Here is a 26,401-nt window from a genome sequence, read left to right on the forward strand (position 1 = left end):
TGGAATTACTGCCTCTAGAAATAATCAGGACAGATCTGAGGCCCGATCATTATAGATCACAGACCATCAACCTGTGATTGACTGCCTTGGAAACCAGTGATCTTTCTCAATCAGCTCAACTCTATACAAGGGGGTCACATCCATAGACGGAACTTCAAGGAGCAAATAGGGAACCAGCAAGCTCTTAGCAAGGACAGTGTAACTAAACACTTATTGCCATGATGTGCCCAATAACAGCGTGTGAGAGTAAGACAGGGTGGATCGCTGCTTGTCCAGTACCTCGCATAAGACAAATAGCAAATCGGTTTTTTGTAACATTTTATTGGATATTTTATGTATTTACACTTCAAAAGTTATCCCTCTCCCAACCCCTCTTTCCCTACTTCTATAAGGATGTTCCCGCTCCCACCCACCCACACTCACCTCAACACCCTGGCATTCCCCTACACTGGGAAAACGAGCCTTCACAGGACCGAGGACTTTTCCTCCTATTGATGCCAGACAATGACATCCTCTGCTACATATGCAGCTGGAGTCATGGGTAGCCCCATGTGTACTCTTTGGTTGGTAGTTTAGTCCCTGGGATCTCTGTAAGGTCTCGTTGATTGATATTGTTGTTCTTCCTATGGGGTTGCAAACCCCTTCAGTTCCTTCGGTTCTTTCTCTTAACTCCTCCATTTGGGGGTCTCCGAGCTCAGTCTGATGGTTCGATGCAAGCATCCTCATCTGTATCAGTAGGGCTCTGGCAGAGCCTCTCAGGAGACATCCACATTAGGCTCCATATCAGGTAAGCACTTCTTGGCATCAGCAATAGTGACTGGGTTTGGTGACTGTATATGGGATGGATCCCCACGCAGGGCAGTCTCTGGATGGCCTTTCCTTCAGTCTCTGCTCCACTCTTTGTGCCTATATTTTCTCCCGTGAATATTTTGTTCCCCCTTCTAAGAAGGACTGAAGCATCCACATTTTGGTTTTCCTTCCTCTTGAGCTTCATATGGTCTATGAATTTTATTTTATGTATTCCAAGCTAATATCCACATATTAGTGAGTTCTTTTGTGATTGGATTACCTCACTAAAGATATTTTCGAGTTCCATCCAGTTGCCTAAGAATTTCATGAAGTCATTGTTTTTAATAGTTGAATAGTATTTCATTGTATAGATGTACCACATTTTCTGTATCCATTCCTCTGTTGAAGGACATCTGGGTTCTTTCCAGCTTCTGGCTATTATAAATAAGGCTGCTGTGAACATAGTGGAGCATGTGTCCTTGTTATATGTTGGGGTATCTTTTGGGTATATGCCCAGGAGCGATATAGCTGGGTTCTCAGGTAGTACTATGTCCAGTTTTCTGAGGAACCTCCAGACTGATTTCCAGAATGGTTGTATCAGCTTGCAATCACACCAACAATGGTGGAGTTTTCCTCTTTCTCCCCACCCTCACCAGCATCTGCTGTCACCTGAGTTTTTGATCTTAGATGGTCAATAAATCTTTTGTCACCATTCTTACTACCTTATCACAAACCCAAATTCTAACAACAACAATGGTTTGCCTTACATCTTCTTACTTCTGGTCTTGTCCTCCCATTTCATTTCTCACTCCTCTACCATTGTTATTTGTAGAGATCAAGTTATCTAGCATATAAGTTGTTGCTATGTGCTAGATACTTCCTTAGGTGACAGAAAAATAAATTAATGAAGTATTCTACCCTTAAGGAACTCAAAGAACAGTGAAAACCCAATCACCATAAATATATATTATGAAGGTTCGTCAAAGACAAACAGAATAACAAATTCTTCCCTGATCTGCAAAATAGGAGGAATTGGGTGAGTCTAAAAGAATGTAATAGGTCAGAAAATGCTGAGAACATGCATTTCCAAGACAGGACTGGGGCACGAAGGATTTATAGCTCTCAGGCAAGGAATTGGGGCACATTGAAAACAGGAGAAACAAAACACTACTTTTAGGTTTCTTTTAAGTGCTCCATTGATCACTGGCTCAAAACCTGCTGTGTTGAGTAATCAATGACCCAATTTTTTTACAATAGAATTTTTTTAGTTTTAATGTACATATATTATATTTCTTCATGAATTGGGTGATGTGGCATTTGATATGAGATTTACTCTCTAGTTTTTATCACTATAGATACATAAAAAGAGAAAAAGTTACACAGAGAAAGTTTCTTCCAACTCATAGTTTTGGGAATTCAAGGACAGCTCAGTTCTGACAGGAACCTCATGGCAAATTGTAGATCTTGGAATGTACTCGAGAGCAAGCAAGTAATACATGTTTCCTGATTTTATGATAATTTTCTCAGAAAACAAAAGGTGAGATCAGAACTATCTTCTAAGAATAGGCCACCAAAAACTCAAAAGACCATATGAGCCTACAGAAGTCATTCCCAGACAAACCATCAAGCAACCTATAGCACAGGACAGTTTCCAAACTTAGGTGTTCTGGAATTGCTTTCCCACAGGATGCCTAGGATTGCGTCTAGAAAATGAAGCTACCATCAGGAGAAGCCAATGAGGAGCTGAAAAATAAAGTGAACTACATTCAAATGTAAGTTTCTGCATCCACTGAAGCATAGGGGCCTCTGTGCCCCACTTCCAGCTTGGCCCCTTCCTCTACCAGCCTACCCCTAACTACTCCCCTTTGTGTGCTAAGCACTGAAAACAGTCTGGTTCTGTGCTCATGACTCTTGTGTCTGAGCTCATCAGCAAGCACTTTAAAAGTTTTTGTCACTTACGCACATTTCATGGCACATCCCAGAATATTTCTTCAGCATAGTTTTTCATGATGTTCGGAGCAGTGTTGGAAGGGTTTTTTTCTGTGTGTTCCTTATGTTTTGCTTACAGTTTTGGTGATCCCCTTTCCCATTCTCATATTTCTGACAGACAATAATATTCACATGCAGTGGGAGCCAGTTTAGTATCAAGGTCATGGTCACTATTTGCCAGAACCACCCAAGCATTTGCTCCAGTTTTTTTTTTTTTCCTTTCCTGTCACTACTTCCTCTTTGTTTTCGGGTAAGACCTCCACCCCTCACCCCTCTCTTACACGCACACATGTAAGAGAGGTTTTCTAGGCTTCTCCCACATCACACAAATGTACAGGAAAAAATTAGCTTCTTTATTTTGCCTGTAACAATCTAATTTTCCTCATTAGCACCCACCTGCTGAGGGTAATAAGAACTGAGTTCACTCCTCTCTTACAAATGAATCTAATTCTCTGGAGAATACTGTCTTTTTTTGAATAAATGTCCAGCTTTCTCTCCTTTCTTTTCCCCAAAAGGACAACTAGATGTAATTGTGTTTTCTGTGTCCTCCCAAGCAGGAGAAAGAGGCCTCAGATTTACATTCTCAACGTAAGCTTTTGCTGGGATGACAATCATAGCTGTGACCAAGTCAGCTGGCTACGGGCACTTCTGCTCTGCTTGCCTGATGGGCAGACTAGACCTCCTCAAATGCTGCTCTCCAGAAGCTTCCACCTCTCCTGGTGTCTGACAGTGAGCTGACATTGAACAGAAGGCAGAAGCAGCAGTGCAAGTGGCACCCTTTAATGTCACAGCTCTTGTGCCAGCTTCAGGGTCCTTGACCAGATAAAGTCACAGTTCCTTATGTGGACCTCAGGTGTCAAGACCCTTAGGCCTACAAATGTTACAGTACCCTATTCAGTCTTCAAATATCAATATCCTATGCCTTTGGCAGTGGCCACAGTTAAGAAATCACCCAGGCCCTAAAATCCTTGACCGTGAAATCTAAAGCTCTTTGCAAATTTTCTGGTAACAAGAACTTGCAGGTTTTCTTCTCTGGTTACAGCCTTCTCTCATCCAAGTACAAATCTGCTTGGTTTCCCAGATCAGATGAGATCTAGCATGTTCAGGGTGCTATGGCTGTAGAATCTTTACATACTTCTAGCAGCTCTCTGCCTTCTTAGCAGCTCTCTGATCTTCCTTTCTTCCTGCCCTGTTCCTCATTCGACTGTCAGTGGCCAGTCCATGATGATTTTATGTACTGGCCTCTATCAAGACATAATTCAGGAGCCAGGACACCATGAGGGTTGTTCAGAAATTGGGTTCTTGGGAGCAGAGTGTATCAGCGCAGGTATCCCCACCCACTGGAGGAATGAATGGCTTGGATGAATAGGACTAGTGGTCAGTCCATGGTACTGTGCAACACTGTTGCCTCCAGTAGATTCCAGCCTATGGACACTGCTAATTCACAGACCAAAGTCTCCACATAAGTTCAGCTACTTCCTTGGCTGTCTAGCGTCTAGTCATTGATTTGTTCTGGGAAGCCAGAGACTAAGACCCAGATCCCCTGTGCCATTACCAGCTTTTCCACATCTCAGCCTCAGTCTCCTTGGGTATCAGAAGCCAAGCATCAGCCACTTAAATCATCTCCAAGACCACCAAAACTCCTACCTATCAAGTAACAGTTCCAAGATATTCCATCCAGAGGAAGGCAAAATGGTAGTTCCAGACCACCAGATCCATTGATGGGGTACTTAAGTGATCTTAAACTCCCAAGCTGGTGAGTAATGAACACCGTAACTGAGATAAAAGGTCACCTCAGCAGCAGGGGGAGCTTTATCAGTGAACCACAGCCAAGCCCTGCCTGCCCAAGGTGGGTGCTGGTTCACTGTCAAGAAACCTCTACTGTGCTTGCCTGCCTCACTGCTGTCTCTAACCTCTGCTGCTCCTTTTTCAGTTTCCAGCTCAACTCATGCAACTCACCCTAGGCTAGGAAAGACTAGCCCAGAAGTCATTGTTCAAACTGATATTGCAAGACAAGAAGAGGAAACACAAGAGTCTGTCTGTGGGCCTTCACTGAGAAGCCTTATTATAAAGCCAAAATGGGGCGTCTCAATCAACCATAGCCATTTGGACAATTATAGCCATTCATTGTGGACTAACCAAATCAATAAGGCTTGTGAGCTGGATCATCCAATCAAAGCCTTGCCGTTAATCCTAGGAGGCAGCAAGGTATGTGATGTCAGAAAAGCTGGTGACAAATGTCCAGTCCTGTGTGGACCTGAGCAAGCAGCTTCAATCATCTCCATGCTCGTCTCAAGGCAACCATGGAGTACTTAAGATGACTGGCTATCAGGCAGATGCTTTTGCTCAAGGCAGTTGACACAGCAGTAGAGAGTAAAAGTGGTGGGTTTTAACTGAATTTTAACAATGTTTTATCCACACAACACTTGCCCCATGTTCAAGGAAAGGTGAGTCTCTTGATCTGACAAGATGTGCCACTAGACCACCTGTTTCTGGGCATTTTCTGGTATTTGCTGTTAAATTTGTCATATGGTGGGATTTGTGGCCAGCCTTCTTTTGCATTGCTTAATGCTCTGCTATCTGATGTCTTAAGATCATCCTCTCTGGCAGTAGCTGCTTGGTCCTGGCTGAAGTGGCTTATTCTGCTACTCTGAGCTATGCAGCCACCACTACTCTGCCACAGCAACCTTCCACATACACAACTCTCCAGGTGGTTTTCTCTCCTCCCCATTTCCAGGACCAGCAAGAAATTATGGGGATTGCACAAGTGATACCGGAATGAAAAAACCCAACCTGGAAGATCTACATCAATGTGAAACACAAACTAGTTGCTCAATAAAAACTTGGAGAGTTCCAAGATTTAAGCAATTTTTAACAAATTTAATTCTATCCATGCATAGGTATTATTTTGAAGAAGTTCTTTCATAAATGGTAATATGATATAAACTCTATTTAGGTATTATCTCCACTCAATGTAAAGCACTTTGAGATTTTTTTTCCTCTTATTTTAACTTGTCATCACCACCAACTAGGAATATCATGTTAGCAAAATCAAATCTAATTTTGGAAACTTTAAATTCTATGAGAAATAATCATGGCATAGCTATACAGATGAATTAGCAAATATACCTAAAGATGATGCTACCTCTAGGGTGGGAAAATGAACTAAAGATATTATGGAAAATCAGGGAGAGGCAGAGTTATCCAGTGAGATGATGGACTGCAGGCATGCAGGGTAGGCTCAGACCATTCTCTCACGAGGTATCCTCAATGGAGGGAAAAGTGAGATGTTGCACAAATTAGGTTAGTATCTAAGGATCAGCTTGAACTCATGTTAGTAAGCAACTATAAAAATGGTTTCACATTGACAGATTCTTTTAAATAGATTGAGATAAAAATATTAAACATACACATGTTGCATCCTCTGTGTTGTCTGTATAGCTCACTGGCAGGGGTTAGCCCCCAGCTTGCATTCATTGTACATTAATAGAATGTAATTCTATTACATTCTGTTGAGTAGAAAAGAGGGAATTCAGATAGTGGTTAGTGGGTGAATGACCAGTGCTTGGATGGGGAGAGGCTACTGTATTCAGGAGCGCTAGGTTAGGTGGCACTTAGTAATATGTCAAAAGGACGTGGGATCTTTATCATCTTCCTTGTTAGAAATAAATACCCTGAAAATCTTGTTCTTTAAAAAGGACACTTAAATCTACACAGAGTTCAGAGTTCATTGGTTTATTTCTTTTTATTTCTCTAAAGTAAAGCCTCCCCAGAAGAACACTGTGCCATGTAAGTAGGTAGCCAGGCATGAACTACTCCATCACACCAAATACCTTATTCTTTCCTCTGCAAGGTATTGAAAGGCTCATTTAATCCAATGACTCAATTGGAACCTTTATAATGCATTTTATATGACACACAATTTGTCTAGGTTTTAAAATGCATTGGAAGAATACCTTTGTACATTTCAATGACCCTGAGAGTGCCCCAGTTACTTTAGATTATATGGATATTGTGCTACAACCTGCTTGCTTAACTATAAACTTTTATCTCCAATTAACTTCTGCTTATGATCTATTTAAGCCTTCAGAGAAGGTGGGAGGGGGCAGAGTAAAGCAACGGCTGCTTCCTACAATAAGGCTGTTCTCAATCAGTTTATAGGTATCAAAGGGCAAGGAAGCCAACAAAAGCTGCACAAAGCAGGGGATCTTGCCTTCATTTGGTCTCCACTGAGCCTGAATGTGGACAAGCTAGCACTTCAGCTAAGCAATGCAGCAACTGTAGAAACTTTCCCCCCAGCAGCAAACACTAGCTCCAAGTATCTACCGAGACAATATCAAAAGTTCCCAACCACAGAGGGACAATCATCAACACAGATGTGGAGAGATGCAGAAATGAAATCCCACAGCCTGTACCAGTGTGTGCATAGGGTGGAGGGAAATGACAAGAAATAGCCAATCCAATAGTCAGAGAACTGAGGTCAATTTTATGTGATGCTACAGAAACAATAGGGAACAAGGGGTGACTTCCCAAAATGAGCTGTGTGCACAACACTTACAGCTTAGCATTAACTATTTCAATAGAATGGCTACAATGGGAGCCCCTTTCTCTTAAGAAAAAAAACTCTCTTGATGAGGTTGACAGTCAAAATAGGCTAGGTTTTATTGTAATTTAATTGGCACCCACAATCATGAATTAACCTTCCAAATAGATGTTAGACTATGCAGAAGACTTGTTTGGAGTAGTTTGAATAATATCACTTGATAGAACAATGGTTCACTGTTCTTCCATAAGACACACCATGATTTCACCATCTGTCCCGCGCGATCTCTCGCCAGCAAGAATACGCGGGAACACACGAATCCTTCTGTAGCCAAAATGCTTATTATTTATTAATAATAGAGAGGGCGGCAGGGCGCCAGCATGGCGCGGCTTATATACACCCTAGTGCGGCGCATCCACATTTGATTGGTCGCTTACCCATGATCTCATTAGGCACGCCCCAGAGTGGGCAAAGACCTGGCACGAAGGCACTCTTGCACATGCGCACACAGTTGACTTCCTGAAAGGAAGTCGGCTGGCGCGGCAGAGGCCAGCGCCATCTTGTAATGGCGAAACTATCTCGGCCTTCCACATGGGGCGCAGTGGAAGCCAGCGCCATCTTGTGGTGGCGAATATTATTGTGGCTCTCTACAACCGTCGTGGTGCCAAATGGCCCTTTGAATCCTAGACTTATACTTTATGTTAAGAGAATATCCAGCAAGTTCAGACCATATCTAATCATGGGGAATGAATGATTACTCAAGCTAAAACTGCAGACCATACATTGGAATCACCTGGGACTACATACAAACCATCTAGGATCTAGGATAAACATGCTTTTCAGAAATTTGCTAGAAGGGTCGTGATGTCCATCCAGGATTGTCCAGCTGAAAACATCAAACAGAAGCAACATAAAATAGAACACAACCACAGTACATTACAGACTAGCATCATTGCTACTGCATGCAAACCCTAATGAAAGATGTGCAGAGTTACTTCTACTGAAGCTGAAACCCAGCTACAAACCAAAAGTGAACAAATATGCAATGGAATGTCTAGGTGCTGTGTTGAAACAACTAACTTTGGCCTGAGTACAACTCAGAAAGTCTGTAACTTCTTTGGCATACTGACTGGCTTGTACTATGGGAACAAATCAGAATCCACAACACCCTAAAGCATAAGAGTGTGAGTTACTAATGACTCACACATGTCACAGGTAGACTGAGGTCTTTATTCTTAGTTGAGGACCCATTTCCAAACAACATCCCAAATAAGAGGAATGCCTAGAAAGAGCATGATTCAACATGTGCTAGTTTCTGAGTCTCCCACAGTCCTAATAAGCCTGATGGAACTGCCCAGTCCTTGTACATAGTTCATAGCAAAATCCACCCACCCTAAAACAAACCACAATTTTTTTCTTTTAAATGTTGGATTTTGTCTGTTAGTTTCTTTGGGTTGCCATGGTGATTATTACATAAATGAAACCTACCATGGTATGCTTGAGAACTCCCACCAAGGAATATTCCTCAATGCTATCGCTAAGATTTCCATGGGTCACATGGGCTTTCAGACCTCCTCTACCAAGACCTGGGAACAATCACAGTACAGTTGACCCCACCCTGCCCTCTGATTCCTTGGAATCCTCCCTAAGAGTCATTTTTGCTTTTCTGTAGATTGTGTCATTGTTTCCAACTTTACTATAAATGCTAAATATTCTAGTAAGCTTCTCTCCAGTGACAATCTTTTCACACATCAAGATAAAGGTAAATCCCACCACAGGTTGTCTCATGCTTACCATTTCAGATTGAGGTAATTAACCAGTCAGCCATATATAAACAATTAGCTGTACTCACTTTCTGACCAGAGTTTCTCTTCCTCTTCAGAACTAGTAGTTGGTTGTTTACTTGACTATTTACTTCAGGTATATACTATGAGAGTAAGGCTACTCCAGCCACTCTTTTACCCCCAACAATCTTCCTATCTCTCTTTCTTACAAATCAAGACACATGAAGAGATAGTCTACGTGTAGACAATCTCCCAAGAAGGTCTCTGACACTACACCATACAACCTGATCTCAAACCTTGACTCTCTCACCTTCTAGTTTTGGAACCATGGGAAAGTCTTTCAACCTCTCTATTCAAGCCTTTCTTAAAAATATGCTTAATAATAGCACCATTCTCACAGAGTTGTTGTGAGGATACACATGTATCTATGTGTAAAATGTTAGAAGGTATCCTGGTATCAAAGAAAAATCACCCTAACTTGCCCAAGACTTAAGGGTTCTGGAGAGGCACATAATGAATGCTACACACAGCAAAATCCCAGGAAAATGTGCCATCCCTACAGGGATGGAAAGTACACTCAAACTTTACCAAAACAAACAGACCCTTCCTTAAGTTGCTCTTGGGTGACATTTTGTTACAGCAAGATGATAAGTAACTAATAAATGATGTCCCAATTCATCTTATTTTCCAAACCCAAACCAACTTAGTGAGCAGGATATATAACATTCTAAACCAAAGTTCAGTATGTTTCTGGGACCTCTTGTTTTTCAAAGATATACGCCAAAATTAAAGACCCAAGTACTCTGCAGCCCTTTGTTCTCAATGTCTGGCACTGGAATCAGATACTCACATCCCATTGCTATTATTCCTCTAAATTTGTAAGGTCTAAATGTTAGTAATGGGGCCTGTTTCTTTTTTGGGGGGGGGTTATTTATTTATTTTTATTTTTTAGAGATTTATTTATTTTATGTATGTGAGTACACTGTCATTGTCACCATAAAAGGGCACCGGTTCACATTACAGATGGTTGTGAGCTGTGATGTGGTTGCTGGGATTTGAACTCAGGACCTCTGGAAGAGCAGTCAGTGCTCTTAACCGCTGAGCCATCTCACCAGCCCCTTTGGGACTTTTTTTTTATTAACTTGAGTATTTCTTATATATATTTCGAGTGTTATTCCCTTTCCCGGTATCCGGGCAAACATCCCCCTCCCCCCTCCCCTTCCTTATGGGTGTTCCCCTCCCAACCCTCCCCCCATTGCCTGTTTCTTACTAGTGCATTTGCTTGTCTTGTTGACTGAGGAGAATTTTATTGTACTGAGAGTTAAAACATTATTACTAACAGTTGCACCCAATATGGTTCAGCTTTCCTATCAGTTTGATATGCATAAACAAATATTTGTTCATCATTCAGCATCTTTCAAAACTACATCATCACTAACAGAATATTAAAACAAGCATATGCACATGCAACACACTTGGAGTGATGTCACCGAAATGTCACAAGCACAGCATTGCTTACTACTCCAAAGTGATGTTTTCTTGGAAGGAGAAAATAAAACCAGTGAGGAGAAATGGGAATGTGGTACCAGTTTCAAGCATCTACTACAGGGTCTTAAACTTTTAAACATTTGCTTCTGTTCCTCAGCTGAATAATGGGATAAAAATCCTTGTTTCTAAGAATTTTATAAATTGCAACTGAGAATTATGCATATTATCACCCAGTCATCTCTCCCAATTTACACCTAAAGCGTCCTAAGGTGAGAAAAGAGATATAACACCATCCCAGAGAGGACTTGTGCCCCATGAAGTATTTTGGAGTTGCTTCAAACCTTGTCCTTATATAATTTCTTTAAAAAACAAAAATTCAATCAGATTGATGGCTGCTGGGGTGGGGAATTCATTCTTTTGGATGTGGCTAATAGTATGTTGTCCATGTTTTTTTGGCTAGACCCATACCCATGTGTATGTAGGCACCAATTGGGTTCATGGGTTAAATAAAGAAATAGGATATTAAAGTGTAAAGAAATCTTATGGAGGGGTTCAAAGGTATTGTGGGTACATAAGATCAAGACACATTGCATATGTGTGAGATTATTAAAGAAAGAATTAAAGATATTCTAAAAATGATCCATACAGAATCAAGTTTGAATAATGTACCCTTGAAGGATGATAACATGTGTACTACAGTGTAACACTCAATCAATAAAGAGACAGGCCAAAGACTAACTCTGAGGTTATTTTAATGGAGAGATCTAAATATCATTTTGAGAACTAGTACATTTTTCACCTTAGTTGAAAGCTTTCCAAAGTCATACTTTTGAAATAGTAACGTAATTTGAGCGGTTGTAGTAATATTCATTATAAATAAAAATAAGTAAAAATAAAATTCCCTCTTTTTCTTATTTCTCTCATATATATAGTTGTCTGATTTCAAGCATTGGCTTTAATATTCTGCGTGTAATATACTCTTAAAAGCACCCTGATACATCTACAAAGCAAAGTTGCAAATTATGTCTTGTTTTGTAAAAAATCAGGTTTTTAAAGAATAAGGTTACATGTCTTAAACACACTGCTCCCTCACAGATGGCCACATGGAGGGCAGATTTCCACAGCCAAAACGAAGACTAACATCTGTGTTTCTCGTTCTGACATTAGAATAAAATACCACTCAAGTTGTTTTTTTTTTAAATCCTTTGGTTTCAGCATGATTAAATATGTTCACATTAATATATATTCACATCAGTGTGAACTCTTGACCTCAGGTGGATTATCAGAAACAGTAGACATGATTCTCAGCTCTCTTATTTCTCAGAGTGATTTTCCTATAAGTAGCAACCACCCAATTGTCTTAAAGGGGGTTGGGGGAGGTCTCAGACAGCCAGAAAGTTAAATTATAAAAGAATTTAAGGAAAAAGAAGAAGAAGTTGGGTTTACTGATTTAAGAGGCACTTGGTGAGCTTTCAGACCTCAATTAAGGCTGTGATTTGAGAAAAAGAAAATGAATTTTCCAAGCAATTAGGTGGTAATAGATCTAATGGCTTTGGGGGAAAAGGAATGGGTATATTTAACTTTGACAAGTGGCTGCCATGCATGTGTTATATAACCTCTTTTGATAAGTATTTTTGCTCCACAGACCAAAATACCTTTTTTAATTATCTGAAAATGTCTTTTGCAGGGAATTAGAAAGAGTAACAACCACAAAGGAGAAAGGCATTCTGCCCTACTGAGTCAACAGTACTCATTTTTCTGAAAACATCTTACGTTAATTTCATGATACTCATTTTAAAAGGTCCAAAAAATGTGTGCCTAACAATAAACCATGTCATCTCAGAAGGACATTTTACAAGAAAATGTGTCAGCTTTCATAAACTTCCACAGGGGACCCTTTTTCTTTTGAATGAGAAAAAACTGGCATTGGAAACACTGTGAAATTCGAACATGAAAAGACTTTTCAGCAGCAGGAAGAGGCAACACAATCTACAATGTTGTTGTATTTCATATGAAAGCAATGTCCTGTCTCCAGCTCATTCATGGAACAAAAGAACAACCCCTAGTTACAGTAAAATGGCACAGGTATTCCAAATCCAGAGATTTACTCTCCTCCTTTACATCTTTAAAGGACAGACTAAGGTTGATTCATCTAAGCATAGACCTGATTTCTATGCATTATTCCATAGGGGAAAACCATTTTTAAGTGTTGTCTGTTCACGGTGTATGATTTGTTTGATTTAGATTACCTGCCCAGTAACCCCAGTTCATCAGAGTACTCAAATGTGTCCTTCAAACCTTGCAAGGGAGGAAATCCCCTATTTCCCTGTTCTCTGTGAGCAAGAAATAAATTCTCAGGCCTTTGTTGTCTCTAGCCTTCACTTTCCAGACTTCTACCCTGCAAGACAGCAAAACTATCTAGCTTTGAAAGACGAGGGTATAGCTTTCAGCGATAGAGTCCTTACCTCATATGCATGAAGCTTCTTCCTTAGGCTAAGTATGCCAACCAATTTAGCTGAGTGAGTGTTACCAGCAAAAAGGAATTCCAACTTGAGCAAGTGATGGTTTGACTGGAAAATGAGCTAAGAAAAAAAAAGAAGCAAGAGGACCATAGCTGTGAGATGCTCTACCCTCAACTGTCCCAGTGAGAAAGGCTGATTTCAGAAACCAAATTATTTCAGAAATGGTCAAAGGTGTGTTCTCGGAGGACAAACACAAAAGATCTGTTTTCTTGCCAGTCCTGCTAAAGAGAGTTTGCTGATGTCTGTCACTGAGGGTAACAATGCTAGTCCTAAGGAAGTAGAGACTCCCTAACCTTGGAATCCTTCCCCAACAGAGAAGGTCAGAGTCTGTAAGAGAGGAAGAGCTTTCACCAGCTTGGGAACCCTGGAACAAGACAGGGAATAGGGTCACAGCCACATGATGCTGAGCTGAAACTTAATTACTAGCAATAGCTGACATGTGCTGAACATAAACACCTAGCAAGAATTGACTTTAATGAACCTTAAAAATAGTCTTTGAGGTATTTTCTCTTCTTTTTTCCCCATTCAGAGACCCAGGAAGGAGAAAACAGACCCATGAGTGGAAGGGGTAGGACAGCAATTGAACCCAGGCAATTTGACATGAGGATCTGTGCTTTCCCCAGAACCCAGAGAGCACTGGCTAAAAGCAAGGGCATCACCAAATGAGAAAGCAAAAAGGCAAGCTGGGAGAGAGGGCAACTGGAGTCAGTGGAGAAGGGCTCAAAGAGACAAAGTCCTCCAGCCAGGATAAGCCTGTGGGTGGTGGGGTGTACACCTTTAATAGCCTGTGTTCTGCAGCTATTGCCTGTTTGTCTTTAAACATCTCTAGTTATACACAGTACCAGACACATAACTAGAAGACCTACAAGCAGCTGTCTATGTGGGTAACCACAAACAAATTATTCAGGTCAAGTGGGATTTTTTTTCTCTTTCTCACTTGAAAATCATTTTGGAATCTATTTTTAAAATTTCTCTTGAGAAGAGTTTATTGACACATGTAATATCCTGTTTTTATCTGAAGGGTTCCAGACATTTCATAAACACTCTCTTCATGAACTTTATGAAGGAAGTCTTGTTATTAGTGCCCTTTAGCTGGGGGTTAGAACACTAGACAAAAATCTAGTATCTTCCTCTAACCCTGTGAAGTTTTCTGCAAGTCCACATAGGTAGAGAAAAGACAATGATCATCCAGAAACTGGAATTGTACAAACTGGATTTTAGAGACTGCATATGCTTCAGAACCTCTGTTGGATGAGTGAGTTGCTTTGAACTAGGGAACGAGTGTCAGTGTCTACAGGGCCCACCATATTGCTTTGCTGTGTTAATTTGTTAACTAACTAGACCATATGTCGTACAAAGTCTTACAGTCATTATGCCACACGGGTAAATAGCCAGCTTTAATATTCAGTATCTTTAAGTGGTTGTCATTATTTTATATTGTCCTCAATGGATCTCCACATTTAGGCTTACACTTGCTGTATTTCTAGAAGAGTGCTTATAAAGGAACGCATATGACCAGTAGGACCCATGTGAAAATGAATACCCTTAATAGCCTCATCTAAAACACTGTATCCTAACAAGAATCTGTCTTTGTTTTTCCTTGTGGTGTGGTTTCCTGGTTGTCTTTCTCAGTGAATTTTAAATGAATGTGAGTTTCATCTTACTCCTACGGGCTGAAGGAGCTCATGCTGCTACTGTTTAACCTCTAAACTTGGGGCCAAAATAGAAGCCAGATATTTACACCAATAACAGTGTTGGCCTAATCTTTCTCTCATTGAGGCAGATGGTAAAATAATGTAAACAGTGAGTCAATTTCCATATAACGGATGGTGATATGTACATAGTATGATGTTTCATGAACTTGGTTGGGAGTGTGTGCCCAGCAATTAGAGCAAACATTATTCTGGAGGCATCTATAGGGATGGATTTGGAATGAAATTAACATGTAAATAAGTGGACTGAGCAACGCTGGCTGTCCTCCCTAATACAGCTGTCATACAATGAGTTGAAATTTTTAATGGAACCGAAGCCTTATCTCCCGTCCTTGTGTGTGAAAGGGAACACAAGCCTGAAGCTGAGGTGTGAGCCTTTTCTTGTCCTTATATTCAACGTTAAACATCACTTCTTAGTTTAGAAGCTGAAACTTCCATTGACTTTCATGGATCTCAGCTGAATGCCGTTGGTTCTGTCTCTCTGGAGAACCATGCCTGATACACATGGTTGACTCATTTTAGAACAACTCATTCTCTGATCTTAATTTTATACCAGGACTGGTATTTCTTTGAAGAATTACTTCCTAAAAAGCACGTGTATTCGAAGGTCTCTGTGTGTCTCTCTTTGGTGGTTGAAAAATCGGGTGCTCCTGAGTTGAATACTTTACACTGCTCCAGCCCAATGGAGAAGTAAAGTCCATCACAGGAGCAACAGCTCAAGACATACCTGTGACAGTGAGCTCGCAACAAGAAAAACCAGTGTACCCAAAGCTGTAAGACAATAGTTGTGTCTAATTCTAGTAAATAAATCCAACTGCAAAGCTGTAAAAAGAAAACATTCCGAGGCCCAGGCTTCAGACAATATTTTTCCAGCCCAAACTCCAATGCAATATATAAGGAACACTCTGCAGACTTCCTCTGAATATTGTTACATAAGCTGCATAAATGGTTCTCAAAAGATGTACCCACACCCACAGTCTGAGCATACCTTTGAGTTTACTTGAAGTCTGTATCTCAGCTCATCCTCCAAACCTATGGAATCAGAAAGTCTAATGCTGGGGCCCACCTGCCTGTGTTTGCACAACTTCTCCAGAGGATTCTGGTGCCTGTGAAAGAAGAGGTACGTGACTCTGGTGAATGTAATAGGAAATGTCTCCCAAATAAAATCTTGAGTCAGACTTGATGAAAAGTAGACTTGCCTGATTTTTCTCTGCTGATAAAAGGCTCAGGAAGCAAAACTAGAGGAATGGTTTAAATATTTACCTCTTCAAATAAGTCTACTATACACATACCCAAGCATAAACAAGCATTTGGATGGATCTCTTCTCTACTTTTTTACAGTCTTGGAAATAATTACTTTCCTGCCAGCCAGCCAGTCAACCTGAGAAAACACTACCAACGCCAAATGCTTAAGATTCCATGTTATCTTTGAAAATAAAATACAGGATTATTTCCCTCCGTTAACAGTTGTTGTCCCCCACCTCCTTTTTTTTTCCCTGCTTTATAAACTACATATTTAGTTTGAAGGCAAAATTTGCAAGAAATGTACCAACTATAGAAAAGCTAAAATTAATGTGATGCAGAGCCACAAAGATTACTAGATTTTAGTTGACTCCTTCTATAATTTTCTTATTTCTTGCTTCAGAATGTTTTTCTTCTCATAAATACATGTTTCACAGGCACCCTTTCATTAGAGCCTATTTCATACTTTCAGTACTCTCCTGCCACCTGGTGGTGAAAATTAGAACTCACTACTTCCTCCTGTTAAACAACCAAAGCTTACCACCCAGTGCTAAGTTTAAATAGAAACTGACAAAGTCACTTGATAGTCTGTTAAGTCATCCAAACACAGGTCCTTTTGAAAAGAACAATGGATGGTAGAATTTGTTCCTTTTCCATTCAGGTATCTAGACGCTATCTAGATTAAGACAAGAATAGTCAATGGGAGTAGCTATTTTTTCCAAACATTAAACTATTTATTATTTGCCTTAGGATGCCTGACAATAGAAATTAAATACAGCAAGAAATGTAACCATTGCTATTAAATATAGAGTTGGTGATAACTATTCAGAATTTGTGGTGGCGTTCCCACCATTTATTTTCTAACTACTGTGCTATAAATAAATGGCACCAGGGGAAAAGTCCAGTTTAATCAAAATTTCATTATAAAATCTAAAACTTATAGCTCTAAGTTGACTTCTCACTGGGCCCAAATTAAGTGTCGGCACAGTGATAAATTTTAGTCATTCATCAGAACGTACTTTGGGTTGTATTACTATATTATAAATGTGATGTCAAGGCCCTAAGCCTAATAATATAAAACCCTCATAAGGAAAAAAATATAGGAAAGATGACAATTTCAACAACTAAGTTGGCATTTGTAATATGTCAAGTTTTCTTCCTATATATCATCTGTATTATGGTCTCAGGAATGCTGAATGTTCATATGGGTCAAATGATGCCATGTTAAAACTATGTCTGATCAATCCAGACACCTGGGGGGCAACAACTGACTCAGCCTTCGAGAAATCCTATTTTCCTTTTATCTGAATTATTAGACAGTAGCATTTATTAATTGATTGCTATATTCAGGATCCCAAACTAATGAAAGACTGAGAAACTGTCTTGTCCTTCAAAGCCAGCCTTAAATGCACATGTCTCCAAAGCCAAATACAATTAATTCTCCCTTCCTCATGGGTAGGATAGTGCTTGATTCCTAGATCCAGAAATGCATATCAAGATTACCGTGTGCTCCTCTTTTTTCCCTATTAGGTTCTGACTTCATTAACAGAGGAACCATATCTTAATCATTTATAATCCTCAAAATCTAGCATAACGCCTATCCCAAATGTCCCCCAAGAAATGTTTGCCACATAACTGGAATAAATTAAGGCAAATGTTAGGGTGTAAAGAGTTGAGTCCGCAGTAATGACTTCCATTGGTTTATGCTTTATCCAAAACTGCTCCTGGGTGAATTTATTTCTCATCTTAAACTCTCAGTGTATAGTGCTTGACTTGGCTCTTTGTAGAGTTACAAAAGAGTAAGAGCATGCTTACACAGCCCCTGTGGTGAAGGAGTACTGGGTAATCTGTTAGCTCAATGCCCTTTGAATCAGCTTCCCAGTGGATTCGTCCCAAGCCCTTCCAAGAAGGCACAAAACATACTGTGCAGCCAAAGGAATCTTGGCCCCTTTTCTTGCTTGATTTCATTTTCCCTTCTCCATGATAGCTCAGAAATGCTCAAAATAAGATTGGACATGGGCAGAATCAGGAAATGGTTGATACATTGGGTTCCTTAGGCATAATAAAGAAAACCACCATATCCCAGGATATTTTTCCTGCTCTGTAGTAATAAAAAAAAAATCCCAACAGAGGCTTTCACTTCAACCTTAGGGAAACATAATTTGGCACTTAGCAGTAAAATAGTTTTGCAAGTGAGAAGAATAAGAAGGTAGTGATGGGATGAGAGATAATACCATGACACCAGGTCAGACCCTGGGAATCTCCAAGCTGCCAGTGCTGGGAGACAGACTCATGGTTCATTGCTCTTGGACTTGGACAAGGAGCTTCCAGATGCTGTCTGTTTTTGCTGTGTGATAAAATTAGTAGTTCTAATGGAGAGCATCTCGGGCTAGGAAAGATAAAACACAAACAAACAGCAGCACAGTCTGACATCTTAGGATCAACCTAAGCTTATGAATGACTCCGACACACAACTGTAGAGACACCTATCAGTAAGATTCTGAAGAGGCAAAGGTGTCACCAGAGAAACCATTAATTTAACAGTTCTTTGAGCATTTCATACATGCAAATATGTTTAACCACATTCAATGACATTCATTCCTCTACTCCCACCCTGATCCAAGCCCTCTCTTTCCAGCTCCCTCTCAACTTCAAATCCTCTTTTTTATTAAATAAATCTTTTTTATTTTTTTATTTTATACACACAATTTTTGCTGTGCATGTATGTACACCACATGCATGTCTAGGGCCCAAGGAATTCAGAAGAAGACATCAGATCTCATATAATTGGAATTGCAGATGGTTGAAAACCACCATATGAATGCTGGGAACCTGGGTCCTCTACAAGAGTAAAAAGTGCTCTTAAGTGTTGCACTATGTCTCCAGCCTTTCCACTCTTTTAATTACTTACTGACTTCAATTTGTGCTACCCATATGTTCATGGGTATGAGGCCCTCTCCTGGAGCATGGTTAGCCTGCCAAAGGCCATACCATTAAAGAAAACTAAGTCTCCCTTTCAAAGAAACTATCAACTGCCAATAACTCCTCAATTAAGCTCATAAGGTCCTTCCTTCCTCCATACTAGAATATTGACTGGCTTGATATTGAAGAATCCTTTAATGAGCAACTATAGCTTCTGGGCACCCATGGATGTATAGTTCTGCCATATCCAAATGGCATTGAGAAACCAACATTTTATAAATAACATATATGTATGCATGAAATAATTTTCAAAAATTATTGACTAGTTATCTTGAGCAATCTCCTAAAATTAACTATATTTCTGGTTCTCAGCTATAATCCTGTGGGGATCATTAGATCTCTGTAGGCTCTACATAGTCTCATCTGTTTATTAAGTCCACTGATGCTCAAATGCCCAAGTACCACAAATGTTCAGGGACAGGAGCCACAAGAAATAACCTGGATACCATGTCCAAGAGGCCTCAGTTTCCCCTTGGAGGGAAACTAGCTCTCTGAAGCAGGACATGCTAGCATAAACAGCAGAGGCTAGGAATACGTCATTAATTCTTCGATCTCATTCATAGAAGTTAATCTGCCAACTTACAGAGAACTGGGTTAAGGCAGTGTCGAAGAGGAACAAAGTAAGAAAATCATTTACACAGGTTTGAATCCCAAAATCACCACATACTCAATGTGTGGCCTTGGGGAAGACATTTAGCCATCCACAATTTAGTTTCCTCATCTGTCATGTAGATGAGAGTTTCTTACAAATATTTAATGACTTAAATATGTAAAGAGCTTTATACATTGTCAGGTACATAGTACATCCTACCATTAAATGGTTCTTCAAGACCTGAAAATTAGTTTGCTAATGTCAAGTTCTTGTCATTTTGTACAATTAGAAATGATAGAAGAGTCACGGGTGCCACTGCATGTGCACATTCACCTCCCCCAGAATGTGTTCTCCAGTGCAGATGAGACCCATTTATTCAGATTTGTAATAAGGACCTTATTCTATTTGTAAAGAGGTGCATGAATTCCTTTGTCAGTGTCTCATAATGAGGCAGCTCTGCATTTGAAACCCCAAGAGGGAATTCTTGCCTTCCTCTGTAGCTGCTGTAATACCTTGCAATCCAGACAGAATTTGCTCTCTGCTTTCACTCCAGATCCAAGCTTTACACATTTTGTTTCCCCAGTTGGGTATCTTCAAAATAATTTCCCCCAGAGGCGTGTAACTTTGCATTTCTCAGATGAATCTTGTTTTGTTAATTTTTTTCCCTATCAAATCTCCAAGTTTCCTTAAGTCTTTGTAAACTATCTCAGTATGTAGGTGCTAAATTGTAAACCCCACTGATGCCTCTTTCCCTGTCAGAGAGCTTTTTGAATTTACAGCCGCCGCTTCTCTGGGTCTTTTGCTTTAATCCCATATTCCTTTCACTGGACCATGGCATTGGCCTGTTCTTCTCTTCTGCGCTCTCTCTGTCTCTCTCTGTCTCTCTCTCTCTGTCTCTCTCTCTCTGTCTCTCTCTGTCTCTCTCTCTCTCTCTCTCTCTCTCTCTCTCTCTCTCTCTCTCTCTCTCTCTCTCTCTCTCTCTCTCTCTCTGTAGGGAACCATTCTGAGCTATACAGTCACAATGGATGTGGGGAGCGGGTGTGGCGGCAATCCCAAGATGGCGCCCGGGACTGCAGCTAAGTCTCATGACTAGCACCTGACTTCCTCACACACCTGAAACTAGCCACGTCCATTGTGAGAGCTGCGCAGGCGCACCATGATGCAAGACCAGGCCATGTGACGTGGACCTATGAACTGAGATTACGCAGCCTAGACTGAGGAGGCGGTTTGAGGGAGGATATAAGGGAGTGTGCGCGGGAGCTGGGGAGAGGAAGGGAAGAAAAGAGAGATTGCTGCTTGCATGCAGAAAGAAAGGTTCCTGAATAAACTGCTTTGAGAAGAAAGTCGTGGTGTTGCTCCTTTCTGCAGGACGCAGACGGAAGCGACATCTCTCTCCCTCTCCCTCTCCCTCGCCCCCCCCCTCTCTCTCCCCCCCCCTCCCCTACCCACCTTACCTCTATCTCTATCTCTATCTCTCTCTCTCCCCTTCTTTCTTTCTCACCCCATCCATGTTTTTCCTCTCCCTCCTCCCAGACAGACTGTTATTTCAACAGTACATCCTTTCCTGGTGTATATCATAACATATTCATTGCAGTATATATCATAATGACAGCATTAGTTTCATAAATTGCAGCCATAGGCTCATCTGCTCATGTGTGCTCTTTCTTCTTTTGCTTAGTGTCTTGGGTAATCAGATTTACCTTATCGACTCCCTGATTTTCTTGAGAGGTTTGGTGTCTGTTATTTTTACAGTACTTAAGTCATATCCACTGGCAGCTAGACAGTTACCAAATATCACAATTACAGATAAAAATGATACACATCTGTGTAATGTCTGGCACTTGCCTACATATTAACACAACTTGCCACCTTACAAATTTACTCTCTGGCATTGCAATAGCCATCCTTATTTTGAGGAGTTTAATTTTCCTTCCTGTGGTGATTTTGGGGGGAAATGTGTATAATTGTATTTCAGGAGACATGTGAATGATGGGTGATGTTTTTTACTCTTCCAGAACTGAAAATTCAGGAGAAGGGGAACTCCCCGTGTTGTTTGCTTTTGCAGCAATAGCCTTGCTACTTGAATAGTTTTTACAACATCAGGTATGACTCATTGGCAAACCTTGCTGATATAAAATTCATATGCCTACATGCTTCCTCCTGAAGGTAGCAATTTGCATTTCTGTAGAGTATAGGAGAAGTTTAATATCTATTATTATTTGCTGACTACCCAGAGCATTCACAATGGGGTACAAGGTCAGCTCTTTAAAACGTGTGTAAAACTAGCTCAGAGTCACTAGAAGCATTTAGGTGGCACTTTAATTAGCACCTTCTTGGGTCAGAGAACTCTAGAAAGCTTCCCAGTATATACTCCCAACTATGGAAGCTGTCAATTCAGACTCCTCAGATGAGAGGTCTGCCAGAGAACAGCTGTGGATTCTCTGTTTCACTGTGAAACGTGGTGGCTAATTCATCTCACCCCTACTTGTGCAGCTTGAGATGAGAAGAATTCATGGACCCCACCAACATCTGCTGGTACCATGCAAATGCTTTACATGCTGATGTCAAGCATTTACATGCTGATTACAAGATGACAGTAATGAAGGAAAAGAGCTTATCTGAACTCAGTGGTGAAAGAATGGTGTATCAGTGGGTTAGGCTGTCGAGGGTGGATGCAATGGATCACTGAAGGACAACCCTGGGGACAGGGTTTCTGTGATGGTGAAGTCAAGCTGGAGCCCTCAAGTCACTTAATAAAACTAGTCATCAAAGGGAGTGTAAAAGGATGGTTTTCCTCTTGCCAAAACAAAAACGTAGCTTCTCTAGAAGCAGTACCTTTATTTTGGACATTTTACATTTTTTTCTCTGACAATCTTTCAAATATTTTTAAACAGTAGAGCCTGAGGTCACCGTGTTGTCGGTTTGTTTACTTTGGGAGATGAATATGCAGGTTAAAACAGGCCACCTGCACAATATGCTTTCCAAATAACAGCCTGGATTTTAATATGAGATACAAAAACAAACTTTCCACACTAAGCTATGTCACAGCTGGAAAACCCAAGCAAAAGAAACCACAGATATCTAAATGTCCAGTGGCAGGGAAATGGTTTTGCTAAGGAATACAGTGAAATTAGTAGAAAACCTTAAAAATGTATTTTCAAATCAATTTAATAATTTGGAAGAAAGTTCAGATTAACTGAAAGAATTATAAGGCTAAATGATATCTCAATGTGATCTTTATATAGGGTATATGTGCCAACATCTGTACACTTTCTCACATTAGAAAGAAACAGATCAACTGGCAATAACTTATCTCCTAATGTCAAGCCCAAAATAAACTCTGGACGATGAGCTGCCCGTAGTGACTATTATCATACCAAACTACCTGCTGGTTTTCAGGCTCACTCATTATCACAATACTACCTGTGGCTCTTCTCAAGTCTTCTCACATCGGCCCCTACCTTAAATTTTTTCAGCACATGGGCATCCCTTCCCTGAGCTTTTCATCCCCATATAACCCTGTGTCCTTCCCCTGTCTCTGGCCTTTCTTTCCCCTCTCCCTTCATGCCCCAGTCCTGTCTGTTGGTAATGTTCAGTTTCAATTTGCTACTTTCCCTCTGTGCTCTCCACTCTTCCAAATGCCTCTGGCTATACTCTCCTTCATATCTACAATGAAAACTTTCCCCTCAACCAAACCTTGGAGCTCTACACTATTAAGAAGGTTAAGGAGGATTTTAGTTGTCTTGTACTTTTTTCTTTTCCCAAGATTTGTTTATTTTTATAGGTACAGGTGTTTGTCTTCATGTATTTATGTGTACAACATGAATATTTGTTGCCTGCCAAAGCCCAGAAGAAGGCATCAGATTTGCTGGAACTGGAGTTACAGATGAATGTGAGTCACCATATGGATGCTGGGAATTAAACCAGGGTGCACTGCAAGAGTAGTACGTGCTGTTATCTGCCAAAACATATTTCCAGTCTCTCATTTTTCATTCAAACATCCCAAGATGAATGTGCTTTACTATTAAAAATAGAAAATAAGCAAATGTTTTAAAGCACCTAAGAGATAATGCAGCAGAACAAACATTAATTTGTGTGATATAATCTGAGACTTGGTAATAGTTCATCTTTCCCAACAGGATCTTCCACTAGAACTTGAAGGCACTTAGGGCTAAACATTAGAAATATATCTCACAATATATTGTGGACAAAATATATAATCTTTTTTGTTGTTTCTATAAATTAGTATATTTTAAAATGACATGTTTTTCTATATTATATTTTGTGTTGGAGATTCAAACCAACTTGCTCACAGTTATCTTTTGGCTCTTTTTTTTTCCTCCTCAGGATAGTTATAGCCTCTGATGGCTAAAATGTGGTGGCATTTTGTCTCTGTGCCACCAAAGAGCAAATATGTGTGATGAAAAAAAATTACAGATGAACTTCTGTAGCAGAGACAAAGACTGATCAGCAGGTAATTCCAAGTACAGACATAATCTCTTCAGTTTCAAAGAAGCAACCAACCTTGAATGGAACACATCTCCAGGGACCTATGTCACAGTTCACTATAGAATATAGTAGCCATGGCTAGGAAGAAATAATAAGGTTTCCTTTATACCGCACAGAACTCAAGATCCTTGATGTCATGTACAATACACCAGGGATAATGATATTGGACTTTCCTAGGTTCTTGCTTCCTTTTCTTCAAAGGCAAGAGAGCCTGTCCGATACTGAAGCACACTTTACAGGTTTTACTAAGAATAAACTATTTTTACCATACATTTTAAGAACCAAATAAATAATTGGAGTGATTTTAGTAGTTGTAGCATGTAGCTTTCAAGTCATTTCTGCAGTGTTTATCTTTACTGAAGTGTGTGAAAGGTTAACTAATTGATAGTAAGGTGCTGATTAGAGATGGAGCACACTGTTTAAAATATTTTTAAAGCACAGTTAAATGCTTATAAGAAATCATAATCTTTATGGAGATATGTACTTGTTAGTCTGAAAGAACAACCAACAAGTTATTAGCATATCTTTTTTAAAAGGACACTGGAAAGGTGACATTTTTCTTCACAGTTCTGTGTCCTCCAGAGAGTTTACTAAGGCAAATACTACTTGGTAACTTATGCTTAGACCAACAAAACTTTTTAAAGGATAAGATAAACAATAAGTAGAAGTTTGTTTGAAATAAATATATACCAGTGCCCACCTGCACCAGCACAGACCAGTGGCAGTAGGTGGGGCACAGCAAAGGCGCTCCATGACTGAGGTCTTTGCTCCTTGGGAAAATTATGCTGACTGATTTGGAAATTCTAAGGCATTAAGTAACTTAAATGATAAGCAATTTAAAACAGATTTTGAAAGAAGTTACCCTGAGGCCTCCTTTTGCCTAGCCCCACTCCCTACTTCCTAACTCCCACTCTGTGACGCTTCAATGATATTCTTGTTTTCTCTGTTATGGGAGAATTTGAAATGGAATTTTCAGTGAGTTGTGTTCTGTTACTATTGTCTCTTAAGATTTGTTATGAATTAGGTCATCAGAGCATCAGAAATCAGCATCAAAACAATTACTTGTAAGCACAAGAAGGATAATTGGCCACTGGTAGTGGATGGGTAAATTGAGGCAACGCACAAAGTACTCTGAAACTCAGAGTGATAAGCCAAAATAGAGGTGCCCTGAACAGGGGGCGGGGGGAGGGCAGCCAAATCACCATGGAATGAGAAGTCAGGAAACATTAACGGCAATTAATTACAGTTCATACTTATATTCCTTCCCAGGACAGGTAGAAATGTATATGTAGCAGCAGACAAAACCATGTCCCTCACAAGATTTGTTGCCAATGCATACATTTGTCAGCTGATTTGCCTATAGCAAAGAAGCCTGAAGTTATAATTTGTGTTCGTGATAAATGGAGATTTGGAAGACATTTGCTATATCCTGCCTTTTTGCCTATTTAAGCACCAGGCAAATACAAAAGACACTACCAGAATTTGCTTAGACTACATTGAATTAGGGAGTGTGGGAGGGGATGTGAGTGTGAAATATTGCCATTTCTATTGCAATCCTGGAGCCGTCATTTTAAATTGTGAACTACGGTTGTTTCACACCAAGGAACTGGAGCCCTTCCTGATTTGAAGGCATTGGCAGGAGGCGTCATTTGTCAGCAAAGGAAAGAGCATAATTCAAAAGGAAAGTTGCCTGGCCTGGGAACTTAAAACAAATGAAACAAAACTTCACCCTTTGATTCAGGGTCAGGGAACCATTCCTGTCTCTCCAGAGACAGGAAATTGCCCCCACCATCTCACTTCCTCCTCCAAGCACCAGACATCTAATGAGGGGACAGAGTTAGATGAGGGTGGGCACTGGACACTGTCGGGGAGGTTTTGTGAATTGATTGTTTCTTATGTATTCTGTGGTGGTCTCTGGAAAAGAACCATTCTTCCACAACCTTCCCCTTGCTTTCTCTCCTGATCCCAAGCTCTGCAAAAGGACAGGTTTCCTTTGGTACCAGTGTGTGTGTGTGTGTGTGTGTGTGCGCGCGCGCACGCGCGCGTGTTTAGTATGTTATGTATGTATGTATGTATGTATGTGTGTATGTGTGTATGTGTGTATGTGTGTATGTATATATGTATGTATAAAGCACTCCAGAACATCAGCTTGCCTCTCCCTCCTGACATTCCCTGCTACTTCTTTGTTGCAATTTCTACCCTAGCTCCTCTCTTCACAAACCTGAATCTAATGCAGGCAGCAGGCACGT

General features: G+C 40.3%; 1 long non-coding RNA gene across 1 annotated transcript; it reads right to left on the reverse strand.

Moving 5' to 3' along the window:
• Positions 1-438: 438 nt before the first annotated feature.
• On the reverse strand, positions 439-21,015 carry LOC134479372 (uncharacterized). The gene is made up of 3 exons (XR_010052645.1): positions 15,816-21,015; positions 13,059-13,175; positions 439-8,207 (listed from the first exon to the last, which is right to left on the reverse strand). It is a non-coding gene; the product is annotated as an uncharacterized LOC134479372 (long non-coding RNA).
• Positions 21,016-26,401: the final 5,386 nt, after the last annotated feature.

Source organism: Rattus norvegicus, chromosome 6 (assembly GCF_036323735.1).
Source record: "Rattus norvegicus strain BN/NHsdMcwi chromosome 6, GRCr8, whole genome shotgun sequence".
Taxonomy (NCBI): Eukaryota; Metazoa; Chordata; class Mammalia; order Rodentia; family Muridae; genus Rattus; species Rattus norvegicus.